General features: G+C 40.2%; 1 pseudogene; it reads left to right on the top strand.

Annotated features, from left to right (window-relative positions):
- LOC127484782 (arginine/serine-rich coiled-coil protein 2 pseudogene) overlaps positions 1 to 15,288 on the top strand; it is a 42,510-nt pseudogene extending 27,222 nt beyond the window's left edge.
- The last annotated feature ends 3,242 nt before the right edge of the window (positions 15,289 to 18,530 follow it).

Below are 18,530 nucleotides of genomic sequence, written 5' to 3'. Positions count from 1 at the left end.
AGACAGACAAATGACCAACAAATATATGAAAGAATGTTCAATATTACTAGCTAACAGAAATGTAAATCAAAACCACAGTGAGATAGCACTTCACTCCTGTCAGAATGGCTATTATCCAAAAAACAGTAACAAATACTGGTGAGGATGTAGAGTAAGGGGAACACTTAGACACTGTTGGTGGGAATGTACATTAGTGCAGCCACTGTGGAAAACAGTATAGAGATATCTTAAACAACTAAAAATAGACTTAACATTTGATTCAATAATCCCACCATGGGTATATACTCAAAAGAATTAAATACAATGGGTGAGCCGGCGCCGCAGCTCACTAGGCTAATCCTCCGCCTAGCGGTGCTGGCACACCGGGTTCTAGTCCCGGTCGGGGCGCCGGATTCTGTCCCGGTTGCCCCTCTTCCAGGCCAGCTCTCTGCTGTGGCCAGGGAGTGCAGTGGAGGATGGCCCAAGTGCTTGGGCCCTGCACTCCATGGGAGACCAGGATAAGTACCTGGCTCCTGCCATCGGATCAGCGTGGGGTGCCGGCCGCAGCGCGCCAGCCGCGGCGGCCATTGGAGGGTGAACCAACGGCAAAGGAAGACCTTTCTCTCTGTCTCTCTCTTTCATTGTCCACTCTGCCTGTCAAAAAATAATAAAAAATTAAAAAAAATACATACAATGGATGAAAGAGATACCTGTACCACCATGCTTATAGCAGCAGTGTTGACAACAGCCCAAATATGGAATCAACCAAGGTGTATGTCATCAGATGAATACAAATACAATACATAAGCAATGGAATGTTATTCAGCTATAAAAGAGAATAAAATTCTACCATTCACATCAAAATGGATGCAACTGTGGAGGACATGATGTTGAATAAAATAAGCCAAACCCAGAAAAAAATCACATGTTCTCCATTATATGTGGAAGCTAAAATTAAAAAAGAAAAAGTGCACATGTGTATAGCTTTATCAGATTTGGTTTTATAACCTTGTCAAGCCACTGGTTAAGAATTCATACTACTATAGTTTTATTAATCAGTGATTGTTTTAAAATTTTACTGTATATGGGTGGGATGGTCATCTTTCCATTTGATTATTGTTTATAGTCCTTGCCTATACTCCAACTGAAGTAGGGTTTTTCTACTTTTTACTTGTTAATCTCTTTATTCAGTGGAGCATTAAACCCTTGAATGCAATCTAAATTACAAATATGTTTTCTCAAAAACTAAGAAGAAAAAAGGAAGGGAAGGAGAAAGAGTGGGAGAGAGGAAGGGAATATCATTATATTCTTAGAATTCTATCTATGAACTACGTTAGATGTTATCATTGTATTAATATTACATTATCTTGAAAAAATAAAGTACCAGAGGGAAAAAAGTGTCTATTCTTCCCTTTCACAAGTATCAGAACTAGGCAGAGATTGTTTGCTTTTACCTCTGGAGTAATAAATTCTTCAGTGAAGAGACTTCAGAAAGTTCTGGTAGATGAAAGAAACCCCCTTTCTCCCCTTTGCCTTCCCTGCCTAGTGGCTTCCTATGGGTTTGTTTGAATGTGGACCTCAGCAAGATGGCTAAGGCAACTGTCAAAATGATACTAGTATCACAGAGCTTGAAAGGGCAGCCTTTTCATTTGTGGCTGTCAAGCTTTCTTTTAAATACTCCTAAAGTGTTGATTGCATAACTTTTTTCAGATGCTAATTGGATCCATAAAGACTGAGGATATAAGCCTTTTCCCTTTTGGCTCTACTGATGTAAGAACAAATCATTTTCCTTTTCCTGATGACTTGTAAATATCTTTGTTTCAGCAGTTCATCCTCCCTGCTCACTGCTTGCCTGCTCATCCATCTATTAAACAAACATACAAAACTTGGGCTAGCTTCCAGGACACAGAGATGGCAGACTCGAGGAACTCAGAGTTAGAGAGTGCAGGCAGACCAGCAGTGGGAAAACATGGTGCTCCGTATCTGGAAAAAGGTATGCAGGGAGTTGTGGGGAGAGGTAGAGTAAGGAGATGGCACTATGAGCAATCTCAGGCAGTGAACATTTAATTTTGGGGAAGAGTTTTTGATATTTGAAGATGAGACAGGTATCTGTTACCTTGCAATAATTCAAATAAATAAAATATGCCCAGTAAACTAAAGTAGATAAATTTCCATCTTATGGAACATCATTACATGGAAGCTTGTTGCTGTACAGAAACTACCTTTCATGACACAGATCACATTACACTATTGCCATTTATTTTTATTTTGAAATAAACTCTTGCATTGTGCTACATTTTAAAAAATGTAACAATAGAGAAAAGAGGTTGTATGAAAGCAAAACTAATTTTTTAAAAAAAGGAGAACTGGAGAGGGAAGGTATTGCTGTGTCTGTAGAGTACATTTTATTACAGATGCTGAATAGAAGTTATCCTTAATAAAATCTTGACTTTCTCTCAAAGAGTGTAGATGAATAAAATATATATGGAAAGGTATTTTTTTTTTTGGTAGGCAGTGCTTCTTGGCTTTTCATTTGAGGTTTGTGGGGATCTTAAAATGATAGTGAACTTATTGGTTCAGAATGAATTTCACTTAATTGGACTGGTAATAACACTGCATAGAAATGCTAATTATAGCAAATACTTACATACTACAGGAGGTGGTTATTTTGTTTACTATGAAAATATAACAGCTTACCTCTTTTTTTTTTAAACTTACCTCTTTTTTAAAAAATATTTTATTTGAAAGGGTTAGAAAGAGAAATCGATCTTTCATCTGCTGGTTTACTCTCCAAATAGCCCCAAAGGCTGGGGCTGGGCCAGACCAAAGCCAGGGGCCAGGAGCTTCTTCCAGATCTCCCATGTGAATGTAGGGATGGGAGGATTTTGGCTAGCCTCTGCTGCTTTCCCAGGTGCATTATCAGGGAGCTGGATCAGATGTGGAGCAGCTGGAACTCAAACCAGCACCCATATGGGATTGCTGGCACTGCAGGCAGCAGCTTAACTCACTACACCACAGCACTGGCCTCAATGATTTATCTCTTGAGTGAACAGAAGATGTTTTAAAGCACACATTAACTCATGTGCCAATAATTAGGAGAAGTTTTATTAAGTGTATTTAAAACAAATACAAGGTTTTGTACATTTAATGCAAACAATTTACATTTGGAGAAAGGAAAACTAGGGTTTTGAATTTAACATTATGGAATTCAGATAAGTCATACTATAAGAACAGCATTATATATGGAAGACTTCTTTGTAAGCAATTAGGAATACAGTAGTTCCCACTTACCTATAATTTCACTTTCCATAGTTTCAGCTGATTTGTGGTCAACTGTAGTTTGAAAATTCTGGGAATAAACAGTTCATAAGTTTAAAATTATGCATTATTCTGAATAATGTGATGAAATCTCATGCTATCCTGATCCATCCCACCTGGTGCATGAATCATATATTTGTCCAGCATATCCATGCTAAATATGCTATCTGCCCATTAAACTCTTAGTAACAATTTCCTTTATCGGGTTGAAAGTTGTGGTATCACAATGCTTGTGCTCAGGTAACCTGTGCATCGTAGCCTAACATAGCACCATAATGTCTATATCATCTCACTTTACCAATCATATAGGGATTGTATCATCTCAAATCATGTGAAGAATGGTAAGTATAGTATTTTTTTTAACTTTTATTTAATGAATATAAATTTCCAAAGTACAGCTTATGGATTACAATGGCTTCCCCCTCCCCATAATTTCCCTCCCACCCGCAACCCTCCCCTTTCCCACTCCCTCTCCCCTTCCATTCACATCAAGATTCATTTTCGATTCTCTTTATATACAGAAGATCAATTTAGCATACATGAAGTAAAGATTTCAACAGTTTGCTCCCACACAGAAACATAAAGTGAAAAATACTGTTTGAGTACTAGTTATAGCATTAAATCTCAATGTACAGCACACTAAGGACAAAGATCCTACATGAGGAGTAAGTGCACAGTGACTCCTGTTGTTGACTTAACAAATTGACACTCTTGTTTATGGCCTCAGTAATCACCCTAGGCTCTTGTCATGAGCTGCCAAGGCTATGGAAGCCCCCTGAGTTCACTGACTCTGATCATATTTAGACAAGGCCATGGTCAAAGTGGAAGTTCTCTCCTCCCTTCAGAGAAAGGTACCTCCTTCTTTGATGACCCGTTCTTTCCACTGGGATCTCACTCACGGAGATCTTTCATTTAGGTTTTTTTTTTTCCCCCAGAGTGTCTTGGCTTTCCATGCCTGAAATACTCTCATGGGCTTTTCAGCCGGAACCGCGTGCCTTAAGGGCTGATTCTGAGGCCAGAGTGCTGTTTAGGACATCTGCCATTCTATGGGTCTGCTGTGTATTTCACTTCCCATGTTGGATCATTCTCTCCCTTTTTGATTCTATCAGCTAGTATTTGCAGACACTATTCTTGTTTTTGTGATCCCTTTGGTTCTTAGTCCTATCATTATGATCAATTGTGAACAGAAATTGATCACTGGGACTAGTGAGATGGCATTGGTACATGCCACAGTATAGTATTTTTTTTTGCCAGGCAGAGTTAGACAGTGAGAGAGAGAGAGAGAGAGAGACAGAGAGAAAGGTCTTTCTTCCGTTGGTTCATCCCCCAAGTGGCTGCTACGGCGGGCGTGCTATGCGGATCCAAAGCCAGGAGCCAGGTGCTTCCTCCTGGTCTCCCATGTGGGTGCAGGGCCCAAGCACTTGGGCCATCCTCCACTGCCTTCCTGGGCCACAGCAGAGAGCTGGCCTGGAAAAGGAGCAACCAGGACAGAATCTGGCACCCCGATCGGGACTGGAACCAGGGGTACTGGCACCGCAGGCAGAGGATTAGCCTATTGAGCCGTGGTGCTGGCCGAGTATGGTATTTTTGAAAGACCATATTCATGGTTTTGAAGCATGGGATGGTGAGTTCAAGATGGCGGAATAGGGAGGGAGCACACCGAAGGTCCGGGAAGGGAAGGTTCAAAGAGGGGTGAGAATTTCTAGTTTTGGGGAAAGGGAAGCTCTTCTGGAGCTGGGGAGACAGGGTGGACCTGCGAGGAGGACGCGGACGCCTGAGGCACAGGACACCAGCAGGAGTGTGCACGCACCAGTGCTGGAAGCCGAGGTGAGATGGGGCACTCGCCCAGCACCTCTGCAACAGCCGCTGCTGCCCCTCCACCAACCCACCCTGGGATGGACACTGAGATACGCATGACTGAGTGGGGGAGGAAATAGCAAACGGAACAGAGTGAGTGGCGCCTGTGGAAAGAGTGTGCGATTCAGGGGTACTAATTGAGAGACTGAGCAAGCCAGTATCTCTTGGTGCCTCCTCGGAGCTGCAGTGGGCGGGAAGCAGCCATTTTGTTAGTTTACATTTGGGCTTAAAGGAGAACTGTCTATGCCTCGGCACTAACCTTCGGAGGCGGAGCCCAAAGGTGGAATGGAGCGACACTCCTTGCACAGGGGTGGGCAGCGAGGGAGGGCAGCTCAAAGCCCTGACACCCGTCTACTCAAGTTACAAGAAAAAAAAGAAAAAAAGAATTGAGTGGCACCTGCGGGAAGAGGGCAGGATCCAGAACTGAGGGATCCCCAAGAGCCGCCCAGCCCATGATCAGAGCTGCAGCAGGCAGAGTGCAGCCATCCTGTCTGTCTACATTCAGGCTTAAAGGAAGCTGGCCTCTGCTCTGAAGGAGGAAGCAGCAGGGGTGAAGTCCAAAGGTGGTCTGGAGCTACTTGACACTCCTCACGCAGGAGGTGCAGTGAGAGAGAGTGGCTGACCAATGAACCACAGGCACAGACATGTAAGGGCGATCATAGGAACAAGGAAACCAGCCCCCAAGGGCCAGAGATTGGCACCTCAAAGCCCTGACACCAGACCACTCAAGCTACAAAAAATAAATAAGTAAGTAAAAAGATAGATAAACTCTAGAAGGTAGAGCAGCCTGCTTACACTAAATATTGGTACAGACTCACAGCAGCCTATAGCAGAGGGAAATCAACCTGAAAAACCACCCAGACGGAATGCCAAAAAATGAAACAAAAACCCACTATAAGAATATAGAAGAACATATAAACTCGCCAATGGAGCAGGCTAAACCAACCATAACAGAGGCTGAAGAAGAAGAAGTTGAAACCGTGCCAGAAAAAGAATTCAGAGAATTAATAATCAGAATACTTAGAAATAATGAGAAACAGTGTCAAGAGCTAAATGAAAAACAAGCCCAAGGATTAGAGATCCTAAAGAGAAGCCAGAATGAAATACTGGAACTGAAAAACTCAATTGACCATATGAAAAACACCGTGGAATCACTCGGAAATCGAACAGATGAAATAGAAGACTGAATATCAGAATTCGAAGACAAACTTCCAGAAATAATACAGTCAGTTCAAATGCAGGAAGAAGAAATTAAAAAATACGGTCGGAGACCTACAAGATTCAAACGGTGTAATGTTCGGATAATAGGAGTCCCTGAGGGGGTGGAAAGAGAGAATGGATTGGAAGGTGTCTTCAACGAAATAATATCAGAAAACTTCAAACAAAGGCAGCTGGATAAAAACACACAAATACAACAGATAGCCAGGACGCCGAACAGAGTAGACCAGAAGAGAAATTCACCATGACACATTGTGGCAACACTCAGCTCAGTGACACACAAGAACAAATCCTAAAATGTGCCAGAGAAAAGCAACAAATCACATTCAGGGGTAAGTTAATCAGACTCACCCCAGACTTCTCATCGCAAACACTACAGGCAAGGAGACAATGGCATGATATATTTCAAATTTTAAAAGACAAACAATGCCAACCTAGAATACTATACCCTGCAAAGCTATCATTTATGAATGAAGGGGAAATAAAGATCTTTCAAGACAAACAGAAACTGAAAGAATTTGTATCCACACGTCCAACCCTACAACACTTGCTCAAAGACGTGCTGCACACAGAAATACAAAAACAAGAACTTCACTACAAAAAAAAAAGTGAATGTAGAGTAACCCACAAACAAAGTTCAAAATACATAAACAGCTCGTTTCAGGAAACATGAATGGGAAAAGACAGTACTTAACAGTAATCACACTGAATGTGCATGGTCTTAATTCCACTACAAAGAGACATAAACTAGCTGATTGGATAAAGAAAGAGAATCTATCTATATGCTGCCTTAAGGAGACACACCTTATCAGCAAAGATGCACACAGACTGAAAGTGAAAGGAAGAAAAAAGATACTCCAAGCTAATGGAAATCACGAAAGAGCTGGTGTGGCCATCCTAATATCAGACAAAATAGACTTTAACATAAAAACTATTAAAAGAGACAGAGAAGGGCACTATATAATGATTAAAGGACCTATCCAACAGGAAGACATTACTATTATAAATGTATATGCACCTAATTACAGGGCGCCTGGCTACCTGAAAGAATTACGAAAGGATTTAAAGGGAGATATAGACTCAAATACAATAGTAACAGGGGACTTCTACACCACACTCTCACCAATGGACAGATCAACCAGACAGAAATTCAACAAGGAAACAACAGAGCTAATTGACACTATAGACCAAATAGACCTAATAGATATCTTCAGAACCTTCCACCCACAGACACAGAGTTCACATATTTCTCCCCAGTACATGGAACATTCTCTAGGATTGACCATATGCTAGGCCATAAAGGGAGCCTCAACAAATTCAAAAAAATTGAAACTATAACATGCAGCTTCTCAGACCATAGCGCAGTGAAACTCGAAATCAACAACCCAAGAATCTCTACACCATAGGCAAATATATGGAGAATGGACAACATGATCCTAAATGAACAGTGGGCCATCGAAGAAATTAAAAGGGAAATTAAAAGATTTCTAGAAACAAATGAAAATGATAACACAACCTATCAAAACCTGTGGGACACAGCAAAAGCAGTGCTAAGAGGAAAGTTTATAGTAATTGGTGCCTACATCAAGAAGCTGGAAAGGAAACAAACAAATGAACTCTCCATGCACCTCAAGGATTTAGAAAAACAGCAGCAAATCAAGCCCAAATCCAGAAGGATGAAAGAAATACTAAAGATCAGAGAAGAAATAAACAGAATTGAAACCAAAAATCAATACAAAAGATCAACAAAACCAGGAGCTGGTTCTTTGAAAAAATAAACAAAATCAACACACCATTGGCCCAACTAACCAAAAAAAGGAGAGAGAAGACCCAAATCTGTAAAATCAAAGATAGTAATGGAAATGTAACCACAGACACAATAGAAATAAAAAGAATCATCAGAAACCACTATAAAGAGATGTATGCTAACAAATTGGGGAACCTGGAAAAAATGGATAGATTCCTGGACACATACAACCTTCCTAAACTGAGCTGTGAAGATATAGAAAATCTAAACGGACCCATAACCATGGAAGAAATTGAATCAGTAATAAACGTACTACCGAAAAAGAAGAGCCCAGGACCGGATGGCTTCACCACTGAATTTTACCAGACATTTAGAGAACAACTAACCCCAGTTCTTCTCAAATTATTCAAAATGATTGAAAGAGAGGGAATCCTCCCAAATTCTTTCTACAAAGCCAATATCACCTTAATTCCTAAGCCCGGAAAAGACACAACAGAGAAAACTACAGACCTACCTCCCTGATGAACATAGATGCAAAAATACTCAACAAAATTCTGGCAAACCGAATCCAACTGCACATGAGAAAGATCATTCACCCGGACCAAGTGGGATTTATCCCTGGTATGCAGGGATGGTTTAAGGTTCGAAAGTCAATCAATGTAATACATCACATTAATAAATTGAGAAACAAAAATCATATGGTTATCTCAATAGATGCAGAGAAAGCATTTGACAAAATACAACACCCTTTCATGATGAAAACCCTAAACAAATTGGGGTTAGAAGGAACATTCCTCAACACAATTAAGGCAGTCTATGATAAACCAATGGCCAGCATCATATTGAATGGGGAAAAGTTGGAGGCATTTCCATTGAAAACTGGCACCAGACAGGGATGCCCACTCTCACCATTGCTATTCAATATAGTCCTAGAAGTGTTAGCCAGGGCCATCAGGCAAGAAAAAAAAATTAAAGGGATACAAATGGGAAAGGAGGAAGTTAAACTATCCCTATTTGCAGATGACATGATACTATATATAGGGGACCCGATAAACTCCTATAAGAGACTACTGGAACTCATAGAAGAGTTTGGTAAAGTAGCAGGATACAAAGTCAACGCTCAGAAATCAACAGCCTTTGTATACACAGATAAGGCCAGGTCTGAGCAAGAACTTCTAAGATCAATCCCATTCATGATAGCCACAAAAACAATAAAGTACCTTGGAATAAATTTAACCAAGGATGTCAAAGACCTCTATGATGAAAGTTGAAAAACACTAAAGAAAGAAATAGAAGATGAAACAAAAAAAATAGAAAAACCTGCCATGCTCATGGATTGGAAGAATCAATATCATCAAAATGTCCATTCTCCCAAAAGCGATTTACAAGTTCAATGCAATACCAATCAAAATACCAAAGTCATTCTTCAAAGACCTAGAAAAAACGATGCTGAAATTCATATGGAGGAACAGGAGACCCAGAATAGCTAAAGCAATCCTTTACAATAAAAACAAGGCTGGAGGCATCACAATTCCAGACTTCAAGACATACTACAGGGCAGTTATAATCAAACCAGCCTGGTACTGGTACAAAAACAGATGGATAGACCAATGGAACAGAATAAAAACACTGGAGATCAATCCAAACATCTATAACCAACTCATATTCGACAAAGGACCTAAAACCAACCCCTGGAACAAGGACAGCCTCTTCAACAAATGGTGCTGGGAAAACTGGATGTCCACATGTCGCAGTATGAAGCAAGACCCCTACCTTACACCTTATACAAAAATCCACTCAACATGGATCAAAGAACTAGAGATGCACCATGACACCATGAAACTAATTGAGAGCATAGGGGAAACTCTTCAAGATATCAGAATAGGCGAAGAATTCCTGGAGAAGACCCCAGAGGCACGGGTAATCAAAGATAAAATAAACAAATGGGATTACTTCAAATTGAAGAGTTTCTTTACAGCAAAGGAAACAGTCAGGAAAGCGAAAAGGCAACCAACAGAATGGGAGACGTTATTCGCAAACTACACAACAGATAAAGGATTAACATTAGAATCTACACAATGATCAAAAAACACCACAGAATCAAAACAAACAACCCAATAAAAAAATGGGCCAAGGACCTTAACAGACATTTTTCAAAAGAGGAAATCCAAAAAGCCAACAGACACATGAAAAAATGCTCAGGATCCCTAGCCATCAGGGAAATGCAGATCAAAACCACAATGAGGTTTCACCTTACTCTGATTAGATTGGCTTACATACAGAAATCAACCAACAACAGATGCTGGCGAGGATGTGGGGAAAAAGGGACACTAATCCACTGTTGGAATGCAAACTGGTTAAGCCACTATGGAAGACAGTCTGGAGAATCCTCAGAAACCTGAATATAGCACTACCACAGGACCCAGCCATCCCACTCCTTGGAATTTACCCAAATGGAATTCAAGGGGAGAAAAAAAGAGCCATTTGCACCTCAATATTTGTTGCAGCTCAATTCACAATAGCTAAGACATAGAATCAACCTAAATGTCCATCAATGGATGACTGGATAAAGAAACTATGGGATATGTACTCTATAGAACACTATACAGCAGTAAAAAACAATGAAATCCGGGCATTTACAACAAAATGGAGGAAGCTGGAAAACATCATGCTGAGTGAAATAAGCCAGTCCAAAAGGGACAAATATCACATGTTCTCCCTGATCGATGGCAACTAAATGAGCACCTAAAATGATACCCATTGAAGTGAAATGGACACTATGAGAGATAATGACATGATCAGCTCTTGTCTAGACTGTTGAGGAACAACTTACTATTTTATTCCTTTAGTATTTTTGTTGTTGTTGTTGTGGTTGTTGTTGCTCTGTTTGTTCTACACAAGACCACTGGTTGAACTCTGCAGTCAAGGCATATTCATTCTTAAGCGTTTAAAAATTAACAGAAAATTGATCTCTGTGAAACATAGGAGTGGGAATAAGAGAGGGAGGAGATATATAGGACGGCACATACTCACTCGGACTTACCTCCAATGGTGGAACTAGAAATGTGCCAGGGGATTTCAACTCAACCTTACCAAGGAGGCAGGTACCAATGCCAGCACACTTGGTAAAGTGATAAGTATAAATACACAACCAATCAAAAAGATAGGGTAAGTGTCGAAGAGTTTTCACAAATAAGACCAGTATAAGCAAATAATGAAGGATAGAATTAAAAGGGAGACAATGATCTTGTGGGGGAAGCAGGACACACAGCAGACTCATAGAATGGCAAATGCCCAAAACAGCACTCCTGCCTCAGAATCAACCCTTGGGACATTTGGATCTGACTAAAAGGTCCATGAGAGTCTCACAGGCATGGAAAGCCATGACACAGTGGCAAAAAATCTAAATGAAAGATCCTGGTGAACAAGACCCCAGCAGAAGGAACAGGCCATCAAGGAAAGAGGCGCCTTTCTCTGAAGGGAGGAAGGATCCTCCACTGTGATACGGCCTTGACTAAACAAGTTCAGAGTCAGTGAACTCAAGGGGCTTCCATAGCCTAGACAGCTCATAGCAAGAGTCTTGGGTGATTGCTGACATCATAAGTAAGAGTGCGAATTGTTAAATCAACAACGGGAATCACTGGGTACATGCTCCCCACGTAGCATCTCTGTCCTTAATGTTTTAACTATGAAACTTAAAAACAACACTACTAGTCGAACAATACCCTATACCTTGTGTGGTTGTGTGAGTGCAGCCTGTTGAAATCCCTGCTTAGTATATACTAAGTTGATCTTCAGTATATGAAGGTAATTGAAAATGAAACTCGATGAAGGGAGGGATGGGAGAGGGAGTGGGAGAGGGGAGGGCCACGGGAGGGAGGGAGGTTGGGGGGGGAAGCCACAACAATACAAAAGTTGCATTTTATGTTCTACTTAAAATGATTGGTTGAACTCTGTAATTAATACACAATTACTCTAAGGTGTTTAATTAATGCTATAAACTAGTACTCAAATAGCATTTTACACTTTGTGTTTCAGTGTGGGTGCAAAATGTGGAAATCTTTACTTAATATATGCTAAATGGATCTTCTGTATATAAAGATAATTGAAAATTAATCTTGATGTGAAGGGAAGGGGGGAGAGAGTACAAGAGGGAAGTGTTGTGGGTGGGAGGGAAGTTATGGCGGGGGGGAAGCTACTGTAATCCATAAGCTGTAATTTGGAAATTTATGTTCATTAAATAAAAAAAGACCATATTCACATGACTTTTATTATGCCGTATTGCTATAATTGTTATATTTTATTAATAGTTTATTGTGCCTAGTTTATAAATTGAACTATTATATTTTTATTTTATTTTATTTTTATTTATTTATTTTTTATTTTTGACAGGCAGAGTGGACAGTGAGAGAGAGAGACAGAGAGAGAAAGGTCTTCCTTTGCCGTTGGTTCACCCTCCAATGGCCGCCGCTGCAGCCGGCGCACCGCGCTGATCTGATGGCAGGAGCCAGGATCCAGGTGCTTTTCCTGGTCTCCCATGGGGTGCAGGGCCCAAGCACCTGGGCCATCCTCCACTGCACTCCCTGGCCATAGCAGAGAGCTGGCCTGGAAGAGGGGCAACCGGGACAGAATCCGGCGCCCCAACCGGGACTAGAACCCGGTGTGCTGGCGCCGCAAGGTGGAGGATTAGCCTATTGAGCCACGGCGCCGGCCTAAATTGAACTATTATAAATATGGATAGAAAATATAGTATTGATAGGAGTTGGTAATATCTGTGGTTTCAGGCATTTACTGGGGTCTTGGAATGTTTTTCTTGAAGATAAGGGGGCACTAATATATGTAAGATACCTTCCATGAATCATCAGTAGTCTTGTAATAAAAAAATGAGATGAGGCAGTTTTATGCCACCTTAAGATTTTTCTGATACACAAATATAATAAAATTCACATCTTTAAGGGTATTCAGTAAAATGAAATGCTCTTCACACAATAACAGGTGTTATTTTCTCTGGGATGTGAGACCTTGAAGAGAGGTACATAGTGACAATAGTGGTGGCAGCAACCTTTTTATTTTTGGTAATTGTCTAGATTTTTCCGCTAATACTCTATAAATAGTTTCATGCGCCATTTTACATGCTAAACACATCTCATTTATAACAGCTTAAGGTACGTACATATTTTAAAAGTAAAAAAAGACATAGATTGAAAATAAAATATGCAGATAGTCCATTATAACACCAGTCCAGTGAAACCTGGGAACATGATGTTAATTTCAGACTAAGCAGGGTTTTGATCAGAAAACTTAAAATGGGTACAGAGTGAGACAGCAGACAGTTCTCTAAGAAGACATGATGATGCATCCTACCAGTGTTAATTTTCTTTTAACCAGAAGCCTTTCATTTAATGTATATAAACTTCATGCATTTCATAAATACAATTTCAGGAACATGGTGATTCCTACCCTTCTTCATCCTCCCTTTCCTATTACCACTTACATTTTTTACTAAGATCTAGTTCAATTAACTGTACACATAAGATTAACTCTACACTATGTATAGAGTTCAACAAATAATATATAAAAAAACTCTGCTCTTCAGCAGTCGAGACAAGGGCTGTTCATAGTCTTCACATCTCAGAGAGTCAATTTCACTTCTTTAGATTACCTTTTAGGTGCTCTATTAGTTTCTAGATCTGAAAATAATGTCCTTGATTTTTTGATTGGTATCACATTGAATCGCTTTTGGTAATACAAACATTTTGATGATACTGATTTTTCCAAACTACAAATGTGGAAGATTTTTCCATTCTTTGTGTATTTCTTTCTTTAAAGTTTGGTAATTCTCATTGCAGAGAAATTTGTCCCTGGTTAAATTTATTTCAAGATATTTAATTTTTGTGCAGCTGTTGTGAATGGGATTGATCTTAAAACTTCTTTCTCATAGTCTTTGTGCCATCCAGGTCTCTCACATGAATGATTTAGTCTGTGGCAAAGCTTCAGGGCAGCAGGTAGTATTTGTTGTGTCCAGTATGAGACCCTTCCCAAAACAACTCTAACGCCTTAAACAAGGGTGTCAAATTGTTAAGTCAACAACAGGAGTCACTGTGTACTTATTCCTTATGTGGGATCTCTGTACTCAATGTGTTGTACAATGTGAATTAATGCTATAACTAGTATTCAAACAGTATTTTACACTTTATGTTCTGTGTGGGGGCAAACTGATGAAATCTTTACTTAATATATACTAAATTGATCTTCTGTATATAAAGATAATTGAAAGTGAATCTTGATGTGAGTGGATTGGGAGAGGGAGTGGGAGATGGGAGGGTTGCGGGTGTGAGGGAAGTTATGGGAGGGAAAAAGCCATTGTAATCCATAAACTGTACTTTGGAAATTATATTTACTAAATAAAAGTTAAAAAAAAAGACACAGGCACAGCACCAGAAGCAGGAGTAGGACACGGAGTAGAAGTTGAGACAGAAAGAAGAGAATTGAAAAACCGAGAAGATTTAGCAGAAGTTTAAGCTGAACTCTTAGTCCACCTCCCTTTAGAGGCAGAAACACAGCAATGGATGCACAAGAAACTTTAGCTAGGAGGTTGGAAAGGGCAAAGAAATTACAAGAACAGCGAAAAAAAAAAAACAAAACAAAACAGGAAATAGCTGCAGTGGCTGCCGCTACTGGAGGTTCTGTTCTTAATGTTGCCGCCCTGTTGGCATCAGGAACACAAGTAACTCCTCAGATAGCTATGGCAGCTCAAACGGCAGCCCTGCAGGCTAAAGTGTTGGCAGAGACCTGAAGTTGTACCTAGCTACAACAACCCAGCTGCTGTGAATCCCATGACATTTGCCGAAAAAGAAAAAAAAAAAAAAAGGAAAAGGCTTTGGCAAGGCAAGAAAGAAGGGGATAGATCTCAGTCTGCTGAAATAGGGGAAAAATTGAATTTTGGAAACAAGGACCAAAATGTCAAATTTAGGAAATTAGTGGATATTAAGAGTGAAAATGAAGCTGGATGTAGCTCAGTTGATGAAGAAAGTTACAATACTTTAAAGCAGCAAGAAGTGTTCAGAAGTCTAGATGCTCAGTATGAAATGGCAAGGTCACAGACCCACATACAGAGAGGAATGGGCTTGGGTTTCACATCTTCAATGCGAGGAATGGATGCAGTTTGAAAAGATCACATTTGTAAAGTTTGGGACTTCATAGACTTGTTCTGATGTTGGATCCTGTTCACCAAACAGCATTGTAGCTTGCATGGGTGTTGTATTGACTTTAATTTATTGAAAAATACAATTTTTTTGTAAATATCAGATTAGTGATACTGGTGTTAGTGTTGTAATCAGGTTAAGCCCACTTCCATTAAACTTGTCAGGACTATAGAAGGGCAATATTTTTTAGTATATGAATTCTACTTTTCAAATATATAAGAGCTTCAGGTGGGATAAAATCTCATACATAGATTTTTAGTGTCCACTGTCTTGTGTACTGTCGCTCCCCCTCTTCGTGGAGGAACGACACAGGACCCTGCGCTGTTCTTTTGTCTGCTCGGCCCTCCCCGGGTTTGCTGCTGGTTCTTCCCGGGTTGGCTACCGTCCCTTCCACCTCCGTGGAAGGGCGGTTCCCCCTGGCCACTTTCCCCACTTCTGCAGGGGAGCGGCACACCGCCGGCCGGCTCTCTCGGGGGCTGCACAGGTGTTCCTTCAGATAGATGTTCCCCTTAGATGTTCCTGGTGCATGTTGTCTCTCTCCTCCTTTATAGTCCTCTTCCACCAATCCCAACTCTGCTACCCACACGCCGAGTACGCTGCTCTCCTCCAATCAGGAGCAGGTCCTGCTGTTTATTGGTTGAACTGGAGGCAGCTGTGTAGAAGCTGTTTCTCCCTTCTCAGCGCCATATTGTGGGAGAGCAGATGCATAGAATAAGTCTTAATTCCAGTAACTTAGTCTAGTCCGAGTTGCTCCCCACAGTGTACCTCTGTACTTAACCTTGTAAAGTTATTTTCATATCTTGAAATATGAAAGAAATGTTATGTAGGTGTGCTTTACAAGATCTGGCCATTTGGTATAAAATCCAGCACAAGTAAGCTGGGTGGTGGGTGGTGAGGATAATAAAAATGGTTTTCTCAAAAAAAATCTTTCTCAGTTATGGCATTGACTGTGTATACAAAGGCTGTTGATTTTTGTGTGTTGTTTTATATCCTGCTGCTTTACCAAATTTTATTAGTTCTAATGGGTTCTTAGTGGAGTCTTTTGGATCCCCTATATACTGAATCTTGTCATCTGCAAATAGGGATAGTTTGATTTCCTTCTTTCCAATTTGTATCCCTTTGATTTCTTTTTCTTGCCTAATGGCTCTGGCTAAAACTTGCAGGACCATATTTAATAGCAATGGTGAGAGTGGGTATCCTTGTGGTTCTGGATCTCAGTGGGAATGCTTCCAACTTTTCCCCATTCAATATGATGCTGGCCATGGGTTTGTCATAAATTGCCTTGATTGTGTTGAGGAATGTTCCTTCTATACCCAATTTGCTTAAAGTCTTTATGAAAGGTTGTTGTATTTTATCAAATACTTTCTCTGCATCTATTGGGATAGTCATATGGTTTTTATCCTTTAGTTTGTTAATGTGACATACCACATTGATTTGCGAATGTTGAACCATACCTGCATACCAGGGATAAATCCCACTTGGCCCAGGTAAATGATCTTTCTGATGTGTTGTTGGATTCGACTGGCTAGAATTTTGTTGAGGATTTTTGTGTCTGTGCTCATCAGGGGAACTGGTCTGTAGTTCTTTGTCTACTATATCTTTTTCAGGTTTAGGAATTAAGGTGATGCTGGCTTTATAGAATATGGGAATATTCCATCCATTTAAATTGTTTGGAATAGCTTGAGAAGAATTGGAATTAGTTCTTTAAATATCTGGTAGAATTCAGCAGTAAAGTCACTGATCCTGGGCTTTTCTTTGCTGGGAGGGTCTTTATTACTGATTTTATTTTTGTCTTGGTTACTGGTCTTTTAAGGCCTTCTATGTCTTCATGGCTCAATTCAGATAGGCTGTATATGTTTGGGGCAGCAACATTTATGTAAAGCACTTTATTTGCAAACAATAGGAGCAGCATGCCAAGTGTAGCCTTGAAAATAGTAGCTTTACACAGTGCAGTCATGAGTTTTTGATTTTTTTACATTCATTTTTCTCTACCTCCATCATGGGAAGCCCCAGAGTACTCTATATTTTAGTTCTATAATTAAAATCACTCCAGTGTGAAAATGTAAAAACAACTGCATGTCATTCCTTGATACAACTATGTTATAAATCACTTAGTATAGAGTTCTTGCTGAAGTGCTGGTGTCCGATGACTGGAGTTGCCCCAACAGGTTGTAAAGATTGCCTGTGAGCATACAAATAATTGATAGACTGCTTGCTTAGCTTTTGACAGCTCCAGCAGCTCCCTTTAACCAGCTGTAAGTATAATAATAGGTTTCATTTATTACAATGCATGCAGAATGGAAAAGCTAATTATAAATTATGCGTCCAAAATATTGTCTATTTGCTCAGTTATGCCTTAATGTGGCTTAAATTTAATCATTCATCTATATTTTCACTCATTCATCCAATATTCCCCAAGTATGTACCATATGCCAGGATAATGAGGTACTAGGGATGTAGTAGTAATGAGGTAGACAAAGTCCTGAGCTTAAATGAAATGGATGATAAGTTTGCCAACAGACATGGCAATTACAGACAACAGTGAGTTATGAGGAAGGCATGCACTAAGTCATGAGTGAAGGCACATGTGCTTACAAGGTAGGGAGGAGAGGGAAGATGGACATGGGGCATCTTTTAGATACAAGATCATCAGTGGAAGTCCTAAGGATGTAAACTGAGGTGAGTCCTGAAAGAATAAATGAGCAAGACTGTCAATGTGAAACTGGTTTCACATATTCAATGGTGTGGAGCAAACTCAGAAGTGAAGTTGTTGAGGGTGAGTGTTTGTCTTAGCAATAAAGACTATGGTAAAGATGCACCAATCCCATGTTAGAGTACCTGGGTTCATTGCTGGTTCCAACTCCTGATGACTCTAGGTTCCTGTTAGTGCAAACCCTGGGAAGCAGTGGTGATGATTCAAGTAATGGGATTCCTGCCACCCATGTGAGAGATCTGCATTTGGTTCCTGGCTCTTGCTGCAGTCTGTCGGCTATTGCAGGCATTTGGAAAGTGAACCAATGGATGGGAGCTTTTTGTCTGTCTTCATTTCAAATAAATTAAAAGACTTAGAGGAGCTGAAATTTTTTTAAAACTTTTATTTAATGAATATAAATTTCCAAAGTACAGCTTATGGATTACAATGGCTTCCCCACCATAACGTCCCTCCCACCCGCAACTCTCCCCTTTCCCACTCCCTCTCCCCTTCC

The sequence above is a fragment of the Oryctolagus cuniculus genome, chromosome 1 (genome assembly GCF_051225735.1).
Source record: "Oryctolagus cuniculus isolate XC-2025 breed Fujian yellow rabbit chromosome 1, ASM5122573v1, whole genome shotgun sequence".
In the NCBI taxonomy this organism is placed as follows: Eukaryota; Metazoa; Chordata; class Mammalia; order Lagomorpha; family Leporidae; genus Oryctolagus; species Oryctolagus cuniculus.
This window is presented reverse-complemented; position numbering and strand designations above follow the sequence as displayed.